This window comes from Lissotriton vulgaris, chromosome 6, assembly GCF_964263255.1.
Source record: "Lissotriton vulgaris chromosome 6, aLisVul1.2, whole genome shotgun sequence".
NCBI classification, from domain to species: domain Eukaryota; kingdom Metazoa; phylum Chordata; class Amphibia; order Caudata; family Salamandridae; genus Lissotriton; species Lissotriton vulgaris.
The window spans coordinates 940,769,665-940,782,601 of NC_141694.1; positions in this window are offsets into that span (position 1 = coordinate 940,769,665).

Here is a 12,937-nt window from a genome sequence, read left to right on the forward strand (position 1 = left end):
CCCTGGCCCAGTGCATCATGGGAACAGGGCAGACTAAACTACCAAGCCAATTCTTTACCAGAAAGGAGACAAGCTACCGGGGACCGGTTTCTGGCATTTCAGCCGTCTTCGGCCCGGCTTGCTTGAATCCTGATGGAGCAGTGAGAAAGGGACTCATGTCTGAGTATACCCTGCCACACCTATAGTGGCCAAAATCGATTTACAAAAGGGGGTGGTGATGAACAGAGTGTCTGAATTGAGCAGACCACTCTTACCCAGTCCAAAGATCAGGGCTTGATCCATCACCGTTATTTATCTCACTGCCCCATCCCAGCTCAGAACCTGGCTATATGCAAATCAGTCTGTCCCTGGCCCAGTGCATCATGGGAACAGGGCAGACTAAACTACCAAGCCAATTCTTTACCAGAAAGGAGACAAGCTACCGGGGACCGGTTTCTGGCATTTCAGCCGTCTTCGGCCCGGCTTGCTTGAATCCTGATGGAGCAATGAGAAAGGGACTCATGTCTGAGTATACCCTGCCACACCTATAGTGGCCAAAATCGATTTACAAAAGGGGGTGGTGATGAACAGAGTGTCTGAATTGAGCAGACCACTCTTACCCAGTCCAAAGATCAGGGCTTGATCCATCACCGTTATTTATCTCACTGCCCCATCCCAGCTCAGAACCTGGCTATATGCAAATCAGTCTGTCCCTGGCCCAGTGCATCATGGGAACAGGGCAGACTAAACTACCAAGCCAATTCTTTACCAGAAAGGAGACAAGCTACCGGGGACCGGTTTCTGGCATTTCAGCCGTCTTCGGCCCGGCTTGCTTGAATCCTGATGGAGCAGTGAGAAAGGGACTCATGTCTGAGTATACCCTGCCACACCTATAGTGGCCAAAATCGATTTACAAAAGGGGGTGGTGATGAACAGAGTGTCTGAATTGAGCAGACCACTCTTACCCAGTCCAAAGATCAGGGCTTGATCCATCACCGTTATTTATCTCACTGCCCCATCCCAGCTCAGAACCTGGCTATATGCAAATCAGTCTGTCCCTGGCCCAGTGCATCATGGGAACAGGGCAGACTAAACTACCAAGCCAATTCTTTACCAGAAAGGAGACAAGCTACCGGGGACCGGTTTCTGGCATTTCAGCCGTCTTCGGCCCGGCTTGCTTGAATCCTGATGGAGCAGTGAGAAAGGGACTCATGTCTGAGTATACCCTGCCACACCTATAGTGGCCAAAATCGATTTACAAAAGGGGGTGGTGATGAACAGAGTGTCTGAATTGAGCAGACCACTCTTACCCAGTCCAAAGATCAGGGCTTGATCCATCACCGTTATTTATCTCACTGCCCCATCCCAGCTCAGAACCTGGCTATATGCAAATCAGTCTGTCCCTGGCCCAGTGCATCATGGGAACAGGGCAGACTAAACTACCAAGCCAATTCTTTACCAGAAAGGAGACAAGCTACCGGGGACCGGTTTCTGGCATTTCAGCCGTCTTCGGCCCGGCTTGCTTGAATCCTGATGGAGCAGTGAGAAAGGGACTCATGTCTGAGTATACCCTGCCACACCTATAGTGGCCAAAATCGATTTACAAAAGGGGGTGGTGATGAACAGAGTGTCTGAATTGAGCAGACCACTCTTACCCAGTCCAAAGATCAGGGCTTGATCCATCACCGTTATTTATCTCACTGCCCCATCCCAGCTCAGAACCTGGCTTTATGCAAATCAGTCTGTCCCTGGCCCAGTGCATCATGGGAACAGGGCAGACTAAACTACCAAGCCAATTCTTTACCAGAAAGGAGACAAGCTTCCGGGGACCGGTTTCTGCCAGAAACCGGTCCCCGGGAGCTTGTTTCCTTCCCAGTTTAAGAATTGGCTTTTGTAGTTTGGTTTGCCCTGTTCCCATCATGCACTGGGACAGGAACAGACTAATTTGCATACAGCCAGGTTCTGAAACTGGGATGGTGCAGTGAGCTAAAAAACGGTGTTGGATCTAGCCCTGATCACTTGACTGGGTGAGAGCTTTCTGCTTAATTCAGAGACTCTGTCCCTCACCACCCCTTGTTGTAAATATTTTTGTCCACCCTAAGCGTGGAAGGGTATTCTCAGATGTGAGACCCTTGCTCATTGCACCATCAGGATTCAAGCAAACCGGGCCGAAGACGGCTGTAATGCCAGAAACCGGTCCCCGGGAGCTTGTTTCCTTCCCAGTTTAAGAATTGGCTTTTGTAGTTTGGTTTGCCCTGTTCCCATCATGCACTGGGACAGGAACAGACTAATTTGCATACAGCCAGGTTCTGAAACTGGGATGGTGCAGTGAGCTAAAAAACGGTGTTGGATCTAGCCCTGATCACTTGACTGGGTGAGAGCTTTCTGCTTAATTCAGAGACTCTGTCCCTCACCACCCCTTGTTGTAAATATTTTTGTCCACCCTAAGCGTGGAAGGGTATTCTCAGATGTGAGACCCTTGCTCATTGCACCATCAGGATTCAAGCAAACCGGGCCGAAGACGGCTGTAATGCCAAAAACCGGTCCCCGGGAGCTTGTTTCCTTCCCAGTTTAAGAATTGGCTTTTGTAGTTTGGTTTGCCCTGTTCCCATCATGCACTGGGACAGGAACAGACTAATTTGCATACAGCCAGGTTCTGAAACTGGGATGGTGCAGTGAGCTAAAAAACGGTGTTGGATCTAGCCCTGATCACTTGACTGGGTGAGAGCTTTCTGCTTAATTCAGAGACTCTGTCCCTCACCACCCCTTGTTGTAAATATTTTTGTCCACCCCAAGCGTGGAAGGGTATTCTCAGATGTGAGACCCTTGCTCATTGCACCATCAGGATTCAAGCAAACCGGGCCGAAGACGGCTGTAATGCCAGAAACCGGTCCCCGGGAGCTTGTTTCCTTCCCAGGTTTAAGAATTGGCTTTTGTAGTTTGGTTTGCCCTGTTCCCATCATGCACGGGGACAGGAACAGACTAATTTGCATACAGCCAGGTTCTGAAACTGGGATGGTGCAGTGAGCTAAAAAACGGTGTTGGATCTAGCCCTGATCACTTGACTGGGTGAGAGCTTTCTGCTTAATTCAGAGACTCTGTCCCTCACCACCCCTTGTTGTAAATATTTTTGTCCACCCTAAGCGTGGAAGGGTATTCTCAGATGTGAGACCCTTGCTCATTGCACCATCAGGATTCAAGCAAACCGGGCCGAAGACGGCTGTAATGCCAGAAACCGGTCCCCGGGAGCTTGTTTCCTTCCCAGTTTAAGAATTGGCTTTTGTAGTTTGGTTTGCCCTGTTCCCATCATGCACTGGGACAGGAACAGACTAATTTGCATACAGCCAGGTTCTGAAACTGGGATGGTGCAGTGAGCTAAAAAACGGTGTTGGATCTAGCCCTGATCACTTGACTGGGTGAGAGCTTTCTGCTTAATTCAGAGACTCTGTCCCTCACCACCCCTTGTTGTAAATATTTTTGTCCACCCTAAGCGTGGAAGGGTATTCTCAGATGTGAGACCCTTGCTCATTGCACCATCAGGATTCAAGCAAACCGGGCCGAAGACGGCTGTAATGCCAGAAACCGGTCCCCGGGAGCTTGTTTCCTTCCCAGTTTAAGAATTGGCTTTTGTAGTTTGGTTTGCCCTGTTCCCATCATGCACTGGGACAGGAACAGACTAATTTGCATACAGCCAGGTTCTGAAACTGGGATGGTGCAGTGAGCTAAAAAACGGTGTTGGATCTAGCCCTGATCACTTGACTGGGTGAGAGCTTTCTGCTTAATTCAGAGACTCTGTCCCTCACCACCCCTTGTTGTAAATATTTTTGTCCACCCTAAGCGTGGAAGGGTATTCTCAGATGTGAGACCCTTGCTCATTGCACCATCAGGATTCAAGCAAACCGGGCCGAAGACGGCTGTAATGCCAGAAACCGGTCCCCGGGAGCTTGTTTCCTTCCCAGTTTAAGAATTGGCTTTTGTAGTTTGGTTTGCCCTGTTCCCATCATGCACTGGGACAGGAACAGACTAATTTGCATACAGCCAGGTTCTGAAACTGGGATGGTGCAGTGAGCTAAAAAACGGTGTTGGATCTAGCCCTGATCACTTGACTGGGTGAGAGCTTTCTGCTTAATTCAGAGACTCTGTCCCTCACCACCCCTTGTTGTAAATATTTTTGTCCACCCTAAGCGTGGAAGGGTATTCTCAGATGTGAGACCCTTGCTCATTGCACCATCAGGATTCAAGCAAACCGGGCCGAAGACGGCTGTAATGCCAGAAACCGGTCCCCGGGAGCTTGTTTCCTTCCCAGTTTAAGAATTGGCTTTTGTAGTTTGGTTTGCCCTGTTCCCATCATGCACTGGGACAGGAACAGACTAATTTGCATACAGCCAGGTTCTGAAACTGGGATGGTGCAGTGAGCTAAAAAACGATGTTGGATCTAGCCCTGATCACTTGACTGGGTGAGAGCTTGCTGCTTAATTCAGAGACTCTGTCCCTCACCACCCCTTGTTGTAAATATTTTTGTCCACCCTAAGCGTGGAAGGGTATTCTCAGATGTGAGACCCTTGCTCATTGCACCATCAGGATTCAAGCAAACCGGGCCGAAGACGGCTGTAATGCCAGAAACCGGTCCCCGGGAGCTTGTTTCCTTCCCAGTTTAAGAATTGGCTTTTGTAGTTTGGTTTGCCCTGTTCCCATCATGCACTGGGACAGGAACAGACTAATTTGCATACAGCCAGGTTCTGAAACTGGGATGGTGCAGTGAGCTAAAAAACGGTGTTGGATCTAGCCCTGATCACTTGACTGGGTGAGAGCTTTCTGCTTAACTCAGAGACTCTGTCCCTCACCACCCCTTGTTGTAAATATTTTTGTCCACCCTAAGCGTGGAAGGGTATTCTCAGATGTGAGACCCTTGCTCATTGCACCATCAGGATTCAAGCAAACCGGGCCGAAGACGGCTGTAATGCCAGAAACCGGTCCCCGGGAGCTTGTTTCCTTCCCAGTTTAAGAATTGGCTTTTGTAGTTTGGTTTGCCCTGTTCCCATCATGCACTGGGACAGGAACAGACTAATTTGCATACAGCCAGGTTCTGAAACTGGGATGGTGCAGTGAGCTAAAAAACGGTGTTGGATCTAGCCCTGATCACTTGACTGGGTGAGAGCTTTCTGCTTAATTCAGAGACTCTGTCCCTCACCACCCCTTGTTGTAAATATTTTTGTCCACCCTAAGCGTGGAAGGGTATTCTCAGATGTGAGACCCTTGCTCATTGCACCATCAGGATTCAAGCAAACCGGGCCGAAGACGGCTGTAATGCCAGAAACCGGTCCCCGGGAGCTTGTTTCCTTCCCAGTTTAAGAATTGGCTTTTGTAGTTTGGTTTGCCCTGTTCCCATCATGCACTGGGACAGGAACAGACTAATTTGCATACAGCCAGGTTCTGAAACTGGGATGGTGCAGTGAGCTAAAAAACGGTGTTGGATCTAGCCCTGATCACTTGACTGGGTGAGAGCTTTCTGCTTAATTCAGAGACTCTGTCCCTCACCACCCCTTGTTGTAAATATTTTTGTCCACCCTTAGCGTGGAAGGGTATTCTCAGATGTGAGACCCTTGCTCATTGCACCATCAGGATTCAAGCAAACCGGGCCGAAGACGGCTGTAATGCCAGAAACCGGTCCCCGGGAGCTTGTTTCCTTCCCAGTTTAAGAATTGGCTTTTGTAGTTTGGTTTGCCCTGTTCCCATCATGCACTGGGACAGGAACAGACTAATTTGCATACAGCCAGGTTCTGAAACTGGGATGGTGCAGTGAGCTAAAAAACGGTGTTGGATCTAGCCCTGATCACTTGACTGGGTGAGAGCTTTCTGCTTAATTCAGAGACTCTGTCCCTCACCACCCCTTGTTGTAAATATTTTTGTCCACCCTAAGCGTGGAAGGGTATTCTCAGATGTGAGACCCTTGCTCATTGCACCATCAGGATTCAAGCAAACCGGGCCGAAGACGGCTGTAATGCCAGAAACCGGTCCCCGGGAGCTTGTTTCCTTCCCAGTTTAAGAATTGGCTTTTGTAGTTTGGTTTGCCCTGTTCCCATCATGCACTGGGACAGGAACAGACTAATTTGCATACAGCCAGGTTCTGAAACTGGGATGGTGCAGTGAGCTAAAAAACGGTGTTGGATCTAGCCCTGATCACTTGACTGGGTGAGAGCTTTCTGCTTAATTCAGAGACTCTGTCCCTCACCACCCCTTGTTGTAAATATTTTTGTCCACCCCAAGCGTGGAAGGGTATTCTCAGATGTGAGACCCTTGCTCATTGCACCATCAGGATTCAAGCAAACCGGGCCGAAGACGGCTGTAATGCCAGAAACCGGTCCCCGGGAGCTTGTTTCCTTCCCAGTTTAAGAATTGGCTTTTGTAGTTTGGTTTGCCCTGTTCCCATCATGCACTGGGACAGGAACAGACTAATTTGCATACAGCCAGGTTCTGAAACTGGGATGGTGCAGTGAGCTAAAAAACGGTGTTGGATCTAGCCCTGATCACTTGACTGGGTGAGAGCTTTCTGCTTAATTCAGAGACTCTGTCCCTCACCACCCCTTGTTGTAAATATTTTTGTCCACCCTAAGCGTGGAAGGGTATTCTCAGATGTGAGACCCTTGCTCATTGCACCATCAGGATTCAAGCAAACCGGGCCGAAGACGGCTGTAATGCCAGAAACCGGTCCCCGGGAGCTTGTTTCCTTCCCAGTTTAAGAATTGGCTTTTGTAGTTTGGTTTGCCCTGTTCCCATCATGCACTGGGACAGGAACAGACTAATTTGCATACAGCCAGGTTCTGAAACTGGGATGGTGCAGTGAGCTAAAAAACGGTGTTGGATCTAGCCCTGATCACTTGACTGGGTGAGAGCTTTCTGCTTAATTCAGAGACTCTGTCCCTCACCACCCCTTGTTGTAAATATTTTTGTCCACCCTAAGCGTGGAAGGGTATTCTCAGATGTGAGACCCTTGCTCATTGCACCATCAGGATTCAAGCAAACCGGGCCGAAGACGGCTGTAATGCCAGAAACCGGTCCCCGGGAGCTTGTTTCCTTCCCAGTTTAAGAATTGGCTTTTGTAGTTTGGTTTGCCCTGTTCCCATCATGCACTGGGACAGGAACAGACTAATTTGCATACAGCCAGGTTCTGAAACTGGGATGGTGCAGTGAGCTAAAAAACGGTGTTGGATCTAGCCCTGATCACTTGACTGGGTGAGAGCTTTCTGCTTAATTCAGAGACTCTGTCCCTCACCACCCCTTGTTGTAAATATTTTTGTCCACCCTAAGCGTGGAAGGGTATTCTCAGATGTGAGACCCTTGCTCATTGCACCATCAGGATTCAAGCAAACCGGGCCGAAGACGGCTGTAATGCCAGAAACCGGTCCCCGGGAGCTTGTTTCCTTCCCAGTTTAAGAATTGGCTTTTGTAGTTTGGTTTGCCCTGTTCCCATCATGCACTGGGACAGGAACAGACTAATTTGCATACAGCCAGGTTCTGAAACTGGGATGGTGCAGTGAGCTAAAAAACGATGTTGGATCTAGCCCTGATCACTTGACTGGGTGAGAGCTTGCTGCTTAATTCAGAGACTCTGTCCCTCACCACCCCTTGTTGTAAATATTTTTGTCCACCCTAAGCGTGGAAGGGTATTCTCAGATGTGAGACCCTTGCTCATTGCACCATCAGGATTCAAGCAAACCGGGCCGAAGACGGCTGTAATGCCAGAAACCGGTCCCCGGGAGCTTGTTTCCTTCCCAGTTTAAGAATTGGCTTTTGTAGTTTGGTTTGCCCTGTTCCCATCATGCACTGGGACAGGAACAGACTAATTTGCATACAGCCAGGTTCTGAAACTGGGATGGTGCAGTGAGCTAAAAAACGGTGTTGGATCTAGCCCTGATCACTTGACTGGGTGAGAGCTTTCTGCTTAATTCAGAGACTCTGTCCCTCACCACCCCTTGTTGTAAATATTTTTGTCCACCCTAAGCGTGGAAGGGTATTCTCAGATGTGAGACCCTTGCTCATTGCACCATCAGGATTCAAGCAAACCGGGCCGAAGACGGCTGTAATGCCAGAAACCGGTCCCCGGGAGCTTGTTTCCTTCCCAGTTTAAGAATTGGCTTTTGTAGTTTGGTTTGCCCTGTTCCCATCATGCACTGGGACAGGAACAGACTAATTTGCATACAGCCAGGTTCTGAAACTGGGATGGTGCAGTGAGCTAAAAAACGGTGTTGGATCTAGCCCTGATCACTTGACTGGGTGAGAGCTTTCTGCTTAATTCAGAGACTCTGTCCCTCACCACCCCTTGTTGTAAATATTTTTGTCCACCCTAAGCGTGGAAGGGTATTCTCAGATGTGAGACCCTTGCTCATTGCACCATCAGGATTCAAGCAAACCGGGCCGAAGACGGCTGTAATGCCAGAAACCGGTCCCCGGGAGCTTGTTTCCTTCCCAGTTTAAGAATTGGCTTTTGTAGTTTGGTTTGCCCTGTTCCCATCATGCACTGGGACAGGAACAGACTAATTTGCATACAGCCAGGTTCTGAAACTGGGATGGTGCAGTGAGCTAAAAAACGGTGTTGGATCTAGCCCTGATCACTTGACTGGGTGAGAGCTTTCTGCTTAATTCAGAGACTCTGTCCCTCACCACCCCTTGTTGTAAATATATTCTCATACAATGGCACTGTGACATGAACTTGGCAAAAATCAATAAAAGTAAGCCATTCTTCAGCACATGGAATGTGAAAAAATATATTGGCTGGATTCGGTACCACAGGACAACATGGAAAAATTATGCTTTAAATCTCTGCACTATTCTGTTCTTTGCATTTATTTTCTGTGAACCTGTGATCAGAAAGTTACACAAACTTCCAATCAATTCCATCAAAAATCCTTTTATTGGTAACATATTTGCAACTGATGGTGTTCCCGAATACATGTCATCTGTTTCTAATATTAATAAGACATGTTCTGCACATTTTATTAATCTGGCATCCTTCTCTGTGAACTCTCTTATTTCTGTGTTTATTATTTTTTTCAAATCAGAAGGTAATTTTTCAACTGTCTTTTCTGAAAACAATGCTACAGCTATCTCTTGTTGGGCCATTTTAAAATGTACACCCTCATCAGGAATCTGAAAATGAACATTATCTGGTGTACAGTAATTTGGGCTGTTTCATTTACAAAACAATTGTTTTCCTGCTAGGCCTGAGTCACAAACAACAATTTGGCAATTTTCCTTAAATGGGCCTAATTTTGGTGCAAATCTTTCTAAAACTGGGTTTGTAATTTCTTAGTTTAAAACTCCTGCAACTAAATCTGGACCTTCCACTGCCTTCACAATGGACTTGGTAAATTCAGAATTGTGAGGGTTAAAACTCTCATTTTCAAACACAGCAACCTGTTGAACTGGGTTCTGTTTTTGTCTCTGGAAATAATTCGCATTTGCTCTGAACAACTTATTTAAATTAATTTTAGCATTTTCCATATTTTGTGGGACCATCTGTGCTTGAAAAATTCCTGCCTTTGGTACCTGTTTCTGAACTGACATTTGCATTTTCTTAACTGGCATATTTTGCATCTGCATTTCTCTATGTTTTTGTGCATCATGTTTAAATTTATATTTCTTCTTCCAATGCTCAAATCTGTTATAAAAATGGCAAAAGAATACCTTTTCCAGCAGTACAACATCCATACCTGAATTTGCACAAACTAGAACACCTTTACTTCCATCCTCTGTTCTTGTAATCTGTACCCAGTCAATATCCTTTGCTGGCACTCTGCCCTTCAGGAAAGAAATCACTGCTATGTTTTTCTCCATAAAAACAGAAAATGATGGTGCATTCATTCAAACCCTTTTCATTGTTTCCTCACCTGGCTTTTGCATAACAACTTTAGATTCAAACCACAATTCAGTTTGCATGGCAATGTAAAAGTACATTTCCTATTTAAAGCACAACTCTTTTAAAATTTCAACAAATCCATCAACTTGTGGGTACCAAAGCATAAATCTGTTTCTCAATTGTTGGAATGTGTTCAGAATTACTGCAAGTTTACTTTTATTATGTGGCATATGCACATAGATTTCTCCCACCTTTTCTCTCAATGAGTAAGTTAAAGCTTCTCTCTCATTTTTGTTTATTATTTTCCCTAACAAGCTCTGGTGGTTTCTTTTTCTTCTCATGTTTTCTTGCCCATTTGTTTCCTAATTTCTCAAACCCATTGCATTTGAAAATATAATTTATTATTTTTGCAATGTACAATTGCATTCCTGAAGAACACATTTTCTCATTTGCTTCATCATCCATATGTACACTGAAACGTTTCTGAAATGGAAACATTCCTGAAACATCAATTTCATTATTTTGAGCCAAATCTGTCAGTCCATCATGTGTATTTACTGCACATGTAGCTGTTTCCTAACTCAGGGAAATTAATTCTTTTTCCTGACACTGATTCACATTTTCAGGATTTAAACAGCAGGGACTAATAATTTCTTCATGTTCAAATGTTGGATTTAAAACACTAAGCTGTCTCTATTTTTCATGGTCTGTGTTAAAATGTTACCCCATGCTCTCTATCTTTTTAATTACTGCTGCTTCCTCAAAGCAGGTTTGAAAAATCCCATTGTCAAATATATTTATTTTATCCTGGGCTGCAGATGTTGTAAAGACCATTTTCCCCTCACCTTTTAGTGCTTGGACTGTATAGGGTAATTTCTGTTCAATAATCTGTGAAGTCTGAGTTTCTGAAATAATCCCTGACAAAATCACTCCTTTTGCAGCTCTTTGAACCTTTTGAATGGGACTATATTAATTGGGACAGTCATAATTTTTCTAGAAATTATCTGTGCATCTCCAGTTTGTAATTATTGGACTGAATAAGTCACATTTGAAGCAGTAACACCTGGAGATATCACTGTCAGTGCTGAATCAACAGGTAGTGGATCAATCTGAAATTTCTGCACCGTTCTCCTAGTCTGTGTTTCTCTCTGTTCAACAGAAGCAATAGCCACTGTAGTACTTACTGGTACACTATTTTCAGTATTTTTAATGGGAACCACATAAAGTGGTGGACACTCTGTTAACAATGTATCCATTATTTAATCCCCAGAATAATTATTTATTTGAAGCATTTTATTATCATTAATTCCCTTCTCCTGCATCGGGTGCTGTACCTTTTTATCCTCACTTGCTTTGTCTCTTGTCTTTTCCCACATGCTTAAAGCCTCAAATTGTGCAGCTCTTGATGGTGTCTTTATTTCACATAACACTTCCCTCAATTTGTAAATAATTTGCAATTCAAAAGTACCATCTTTTGGAAACTTCAAAGGTCCCCCTTTTTCAGGAATCTTGCACCATTGGTGAACCCACATACATGAATTTTGTCCCAATTGGTAGACATAAAATGCAAGGGTGCTCCTTCACGAGCATCACCAATTAAAAATTAATTTTTCACTTTACCTTCCAACAGTTTCTTTAAACCTTCAAACAATTTCATTTTTGCAATAGTTCAATGCAATTTCTTTTCTGCAATGCTGTCAGTCTCAATTTCAGTCAGTTTTACTCCTACCACTGACCCTCCACAAAATTTCACTGCAAAATGTTTCTAATTCTGTTAGTAACAACATAAAAACATTTGGTCTGTTCCACTAAATAAAGGATAGATTTATTTTCACTGTGAGTAACACATTCCGCTTACTCTTCACAAAGTAAGAACTTCTGTTTACTCTTCAAACACTGCAGGTAAATCCCCTCCGCTGTCATATAGCTACTTCATTTCTATATACTGTGTTAAGTTAGCATGAGCTTATTAAATGTTTAAACACCATTTTTCCTTTTGCTTCATTTTGCACACGACACATAATTGTTATTTTAGCTTTCAACCTAGAAGAGCGTTGTGATTTACTTGAGAATATTATGTTATTGCTCTGATATCAGCTTTGCTTGGTACACTGTCTGCACAGTGAGTGCTGAAGCCTCCAAGGATAACTCGACACAGTGTTGTTGTGAGGTCTGATCTTCGCACATTCCTAGACATAACACAAATGCAGCTGCTGCCAAAATCGGGCTTTAAGCGGGTTTTATATTCCGTTTCTGAGAATGCACATACACACTTGATGGTGCTTCGCATGCAGAGAGCTGGTGGAAGATGATGTGATCCTCTGCCACTGAGATTTTGAGGTATGGGCCCGCCCTGCTAAAACCCAAAAGAGACCTTCATAGATATAAAATACTATGCTAAATAGGGAGGGTGAGAAATAGGTGTTGTTAATTCCTATTCATTTCAGCATTTTAGTATGCTGTCACCGTTTGCTTTCTATGGACTAGTAACTATGCTGATAACTTTGTTTCTTATAATATGTTTGCTTGTGTTATATAAGATACTGCGTTTGAGAACCCTGCATTAGTAAATAAATAATTCAAATATGCACGTGTACTCATTTACTCCACGTTCTGGTTTGAAATGATTATATAGCGAAAGAATGTTCATGTGTTCCACAATACCTGAGGTATTCTAAGTTCATGTTCTGGTTTGTCTAAACATTGGGAGTTTGTTATGACCAATGAGACACTGTAGCTAGCTCGGTAAGGGGATTTTGGGTACTGAGGTGAGTTTTGGGCCACACTAATTCACTGAGGTTCCAAATCTCTATGCACAGTTCTGTAGGAGAACGTAATTCCCGCTACATGGCGCCCAACGTGGGGCCTTATATCATGACCCTCGAGTAGTATATCATTCTATCCTTAAACCCTTCACTGTCATTTCCGGAAAGCGGTGGTGTCGGAACAAACCTACCTATTTGTGAAATAGGTCTTTTCAAGCTTGATTCTTACTAAAACGGTTTCCTTGAATTACTACCCAGTTGTGCTACATAGTTTCTTTGTGTTTCTTATTTCCTGTGCTGGCACGGCTGCCATGGACATTCCGCAGCATAGTCGCAT